General features: G+C 39.4%; 1 pseudogene; it reads left to right on the forward strand.

The window, feature by feature from the left end:
- The first annotated feature begins 6,288 nt into the window (after positions 1-6,288).
- On the forward strand, positions 6,289-6,412 carry LOC135052873 (U2 spliceosomal RNA; annotated as a pseudogene).
- The last annotated feature ends 340 nt before the right edge of the window (positions 6,413-6,752 follow it).

A 6,752-nucleotide genomic window follows, 5' to 3' on the forward strand; every position in this document is an offset into this window, starting at 1 on the left:
AGGCAGATTGCATGTGCAACATGCCAACATGTCTTGAGAATCAGAACACTGCTCTGATTGGCTACTAACATAGGTGTCTGAACAGGGGAGGCAAGGGTTCAACTTACCCCCTCCAAACAAAAAACATTTGAGAGGCACCAGTCAATTTATTAGGTCAAAGGGTGTAGTGCAGCCGCCATCTAAGGTTACAATGGGCAGTATAAGCATGGATACAATTCTGCGCCACCTCCTCCCTCCCCACGGACCATCTCCCCCTGCCTCCAGCCCCCCCCCCCCTGCACACAGCAATTGTCCAAAAAGTATGTGTCACTTTACTGTAGGCTGGTCCCTCCAGATAGATAGAGATACCTATATAAATATGGATAAATATCTATCCGTCAACAGCTAGGTGGCGTGGTGGGTAAGTCCGGCTGCCATTCAGCAATTTATGGGCACCAATATGAAATGATATCTTGCCCCCCAACCTAAAAATGTTGTGGCACCCCTGGCTACTTACGTTTAGAAACCACATGAGTTGTAAATGAACTTCCTTATTGTATCAATAATTTTATTACAGTAATGCATAAATGAACTTTATAAATACAGTGTATTTCATTTATAACCCACATGGTGTCCACGCAAGAGTAGCCAATCAGAGTAGTTTTATTATGTTCCATGAATACCATCATCTATAGCACTCCCTTTTACAACGTAGTCAGTCAATCTTGGCATTGCCTGGTACTGATTTCAGATTTTGCAGATAAATCCTATGCTGGTTTCAGTTTAATTTAAAGCCATCCCAGAAACGGAATTAAGTAGAACATTTACAAGAAAAAATAAAAAGATACCGTGACAGTTAGTGGTTTCCTTTCTGCAAGCTTGATATGAATGCTATAATGCCCCATAAGCGTCATTTTAGATATTATTTCAGGACATTTGAAACAGCAGTAATACTATTATTTTTTATTCTTATGAATAATAATAATAATAATAATAATAATACAGTTTGAGTATCCCATATTCAAAGTGCTTGTGACCAGAAGTATTTTGAATATTGGATTTTTCCATATTTTGGAATACAGGTTGAGTATCCCTTATCCAAAATGCTTGGGACCAGAGGTATTTTGGATATCGGATTTTTCTGTATTTTGGAATAATTGCATACCATAATGAGATATCATGGTGATGGGACCTAAATATAAGCACAGAATGCATTTATGTTACATATACACCTTATACACACAGCCTGAAGGTCATTTTAGCTAATATTTTTTATAACTTTGTGCATTAAACAAAGTGTGTCTACATTCACACAATTCATTTATGTTTCACATACACCTTATACACACAGCCTGAAGGTCATTTAATACAATATTTTTAATAACTTTGTGTATTAAACAAAGTTTATGTACATTGAGCCATCAGAAAACAAAGGTTTCATTATCTCACTCTTACACAAAAAAGTCCGTATTTCGGAATATTCCGTATTTCGGAATATTTGGATATGGGATACTCAACCTGTAATTGCATACCATAATGAGATATCATGGCGATGGGACCAAGTCTAAGCACAGAATGCATTTATGTTTCATATAAACCTTATACACACAGCCTGAAGGTCATTTTAGCCAATATTTTTAATAACTTTGTGTATCAAACAAAGTTTGTGTACATTGAGTCTAATTCAGATCTGATTGCAGCAGCAAATTTGTTAGCTAATGGGCAAAACCATGTGCACTGCAGGTGGGGCAGGTGTAACATGTGCAGAGAGGGGGTTATTTTGATTCTGCACAGGGTAAATACTGGCTGCTTTATTTTTAAACTGCTATTTAGATTTCAATTTGACCACACCCCACCCAAATTTCAGTCTGCACGTTTAATCTGCCCCCGCTGCACTGCACATGGTTTTGCCTGTTAGCTAACAAATTTGCTGCTGCGATAAGATCTAAATTAGGCAAATTGATCGATCCATCAGAAAACAACTGTTTCACTATCTCAGCCTCACTCAAAAAATTACGTATTTCGGAATATTCCATATTTCATAATAATTGGATCTAGGATACTCAACCTGTAATAATAATAATAATAATAATAATAATAATAATAATAATTCATATTGACTAATAGAAGTTATTATTAAAATGAAATGAGTATTACTTTACCTACAAATTTATCATTCTACAAATAAAAATGTTTAAGGTTCATTAGAACAATTACAAGTAACATAAAAGATTACCTTTAAATAGTAATTTAAGTAGAGTAAGCAAAGATATCTCATCTCAACATCTTAGTATAAATTGTGACCTGTGGTTCAAGCACATCTATCCTTCTGTTGGGTTCGGGATCCCGGCGGTCAGCATGCCAGCGCTGGGATCCCAGCCACCAGAATGCCGGCAGGTGGGCGAGTGCAACAAAACCCCTTGCGGGCTTGCTGCGCTCGCCACACTGCGGGCTCGATGGCTCACTACACTCTCCACAGGTTCTATTCCCACTATTAGGGTGTCATGGGCACCCAGAAATGGGAATAGCCCTTGGCCCCCTGCTGGCATTCTGGCGGCTGGGATCCCGGTGGTCAGCGGATCCCGGCGTCGGTATGCTGACCGCTGGGATCCCGACCTCTGGGATCGTGACTACATCCGCTTCTGTCATGTAAAAATAATTTCATTTATGGAAAAGAATATTTTTGTTTTTGCTAATATAAAGTCAGTATTGCTTTTCCAGATGCTTTATTAAAAATATGTTTTGCCTATGAAATGGCAGTTATGAGAATTTCTAATAAATAAACGTCTTTCATGTTTTTCTGTAGCTCTCATTTTAACAAGAGAACACTAATACTTCTTCTTTCTTCTTGTCCTTTTAAAACTGATAAATGGGCAATTATTCCAAATAAATCTGTCAGGAAAGTTTTTATTACAAAAACAGTAATAGAACAGAAAAGAATTTATGCTACTCCCACATATTTTTTTTTTTAAGGACAGTACAATGTTCTGAAGGCAATAAGCTGTTAAATAGCCAGACCGTTTCCCTTTTGCAATAAAGCACAAGGTATACTTACAGCATATCATGGTGATACTATCAATTGTCACTTATGAGGTAACCATGGGTATTGAGAGAACCCATTACATAGCAATTTCATGGCTGTGGAATAATTGATGTTTCTGATGCTTCTAAAAAGTGTAAATGACTACAATAATATTTATTTAGAAATGTATTATGCACCTGAAGAATAAAGGACCTGCCATTAAATAGTGGGGACCAATAATTAAATGATGAGGAGCATGCAACGTTTGTCATAGGCACTGAAGACCCTGGTCTGCTCTTCTTGAGCTAAAAGCCAAAATAAGGCATCGCTGTTCTTAAATGTGACCTTCATGTCAGATAGACTAGTATTGCTGGTTCAGTATAATGGCCAGGCCGTAATGGCAGCTGCGTGGGCTGTAGCCAACACTAATGCAGATTATTCAGAATCATTCAAGTACTGTGCGAGTAACAGGGCTCTTTTTCTTCCCCAAGTCTTATATCATTTACAGCATTAAATAGTAAAAACAACAATAAAGACACAAAAACAGTGCACAGCTGTACATGCTCAGGACATAATACAAGTATCAGAATTTTTGTACAAGTTGAAACTTAAATGAATTGTCTTAAGCAGTTACATAAGGAAACAAGTTTCATTGCTTTTTTGTTCCCTCTAGGACACTTTGTAAATCACATACAGTACAGTAATCTCTGTATTTTCTGATGGTGCTGACAATTGAGGCCTACTTCCACATGACCTACAGTATACCATATCATCCAACATCTGGAAACAGGGAGTCAGGATGTAGTACAGGCACCTTTGATGTATGCACAAAAGGGGCCTGACCTCACATTACATCACATCACGATTATGCGTCAGTTGAGGGCATGACTGTGCATCAAGCCCCATTGCTCTTTAGGTTGGGGCTTGCACAGAATTTTCCGAGTTGCTTGGCTGACCACAGCTTCTCTGTAGACTGGTATAGCAGAACATAAGTGAATGGATTCCAGGTGCATGTAAGCAACGAGAGTTCTTCCCAAATTCCCCTCCCCATGGGACACTGCGGCCCATGGGTAGAAGAAAAGAACAGTGTCCAAAGAGCACAAATGCCTACACTTATATGATAAATTTCATAATCTTTGAATTTGAAGGTTAGTTCCTTTACTATCCATATCTTTTCTGCCTTTGAGCTATCTAGCCTTAGTATTTTGTCACCAGTCTATGGCCATTATTGGAATGTAGTTATCGGTCACAACACCGGCGCCTACAACCTGCGCTCCAAGTCCCGACATTCTGCATGCCCACTAACAGGGACTATTCTCACTTGTGGGTGTACATGACACCCACAGAGTGGGAATTGAACCTGAGCCCCTACTTCCTCCCCCACTGGCATGATACTCCCCGGGATCCCCACATTGGAATGGTGACCAGCAGGATCCAAATCGCCTATACAGAAAAGCATTAATATCTCTTCATTTTTCCAGACAGTACTGAAACAGATTATTTTCCAGTACTTGTTTTCTTATAGTCAACTTCCTTAAGAGTCTCTGAATGAAACAGTATTTTCACTTTTCCCACCATTAAGCAGAAACTGTGTTATCCTGGGTCCGTAATTAGCAGCACTGGTGGTGACTGTAGAGCTAATGTATTATCTAACAATGTAATGGCTGAGCTATTGACAGTTCATCTACTATTTCCAAACAATGTTCAGCAACGCAGAACCTGTAAAGGAACAGGGGCTTATCAGGTAATGTTCCTAAATATTGTTTTACAGGAATATGATGATAATGTCAAAAAGTACTGTAAGACCAAAGAATACCACATATACCTACTATTGCCTTGTTTTCATGGACAAGAATGGAAACCCTTATGCCCAAACAAATATAATTCACAATATTCTGAAAACAAATATAATAAACAAATGAAATACAGTATTGCTGCTATTTGTTACTAATGTCATATACACAGACACAATCATAAATTCCCTCCTACAGATGTAACCATACTTATCTTACTGTGATATAGCATGTTGTATCATGGCATGCTCCATGGCCTGCCAGGTTAAAACTATTCACAGCCAGCCATCACTTAACTAATTTTAGGAATTAATGGAGTGTTCGCCGGCTGTGAATAGTCGCAGTCTGGCATGCCATGCAGCAATCCGTGTTGCAGCATGCTGCATCGAAGCAAATATAAGCGTGGCTACATCTTCATATCACTGTGAGAAGCTCTGCCAACATTTAATTAGAGCCTGAATGCCACACTCATTAAGGAGAAATAAATAGGTCATAATTTAATGTAAATTTGTATAATTTTGGGGCATTATATGGAAAACCCTATGGTGGAGAATTATCAATGCTTGAAGAGAGCTATAGTACTAGTTAATCAGCTCCTCTTACTTTACAGGTTATGGGGTCTATGTACTAAGACCTGGTGAGAGATAAAGTGGAGTGTGATAAAGAACCAGCCAATCAGTCACTTTACGGGTTATGTCTGAAAACTGAGTTAGGAGCAAATTGGTTGGTACTTTATCTCTCTCCACTTTACTGCTCTCCAAGCTTTGTTAAATATCCCCCTAAGTCTCAAAACATTCTAAATAGTGTATGGTATACCTTTAAAATCTGAAAATATTTTTACACAACTATAAATGTAATTTCCAATGCATTAGTTGCCTCAATAAATGTACTTTATTTCTTATTAGTACTTATGTATGCCAAATACTGCATCCAGAAGGTGCAATTAGGACTAGACTAGTAGCTTGTGAATTAGCATAGGCTAAGATTTTTTTTTACATTTTAAGTGTAATCTAGCCACTACTTTCAATATTGTAAGGCTGAAAGTCTAATTAAGGGAATACTAGTTTTTACAGTCTTATGTGAAATAAGTGTATATTTTTAGCTATTTCTTAGGTGAATGTAACAGTATTTCGATACAGCATGGATGTAAGGTACAGGCCTGTGGTAAGTATGGCACATAGGCAGTAAGCTTGGGATGTACTATGTATTGGGCCTGATTCATACTAGTACATTAATGCTGCCTCAGATGTGATCTTTGACTCAGGAGATGTGTAGAAATATGATAATGTAGCAGCCGTTGGGGTTTGTATAGAGACGCTCACCCGAGACTTTGCAACTGCCCGCAACTGCATACACATTAGCAGCATTGACGTAGATCCAGAAAATATCACTCTATGAGTAAGTGTGAGGTCACTCTGAATGGGCACTGCAGCTGAGGTGCCGGAGACAAGATTCCTGCGTACAGGATCACAGTCGGCAGTTGTTACATGTCCTGTCGCTTCTCGGCCTTTTGGCTAAGATCAAGTGTAGTATCTGTTCGAGGGAAACACAGGGTGGAGTATCTGTTCTTACACTAGGAGCGTGAGAGGTTCCTAGATGTGGAATGGAGAAACACCTTGTGGAGTACCAGGCTGGGGTGTGGCAAGGCCTCTGGTTGAGAGTGGAGAAAAACTAGGCTGAGTATTCTTACCTCGTAGGGGCTTATGGCACCCTTACGTTGCTTAGGAACAGCCTGGTCTAGTATCCACTCTCATACTGGGGGTTGACCCTGGCCGAGCGGGTATGAAACTTGGTCTGGCTAAGAGGTTGGGAGTGGCTTCGAAGCTCGAGGTGATATGTGCCCCTGGGGCGACCCAGGGGTGCCTTAATTTGCACTGGTGCAGGCGCCTTGCACTTTAACGGCACTAGCACTACTCACTCCCAACTTCTGTTGCACTTTATCCTTTGCCCTGGCCTTT

This window comes from Pseudophryne corroboree, chromosome 2 (genome assembly GCF_028390025.1).
Source record: "Pseudophryne corroboree isolate aPseCor3 chromosome 2, aPseCor3.hap2, whole genome shotgun sequence".
Taxonomy (NCBI): domain Eukaryota; kingdom Metazoa; phylum Chordata; class Amphibia; order Anura; family Myobatrachidae; genus Pseudophryne; species Pseudophryne corroboree.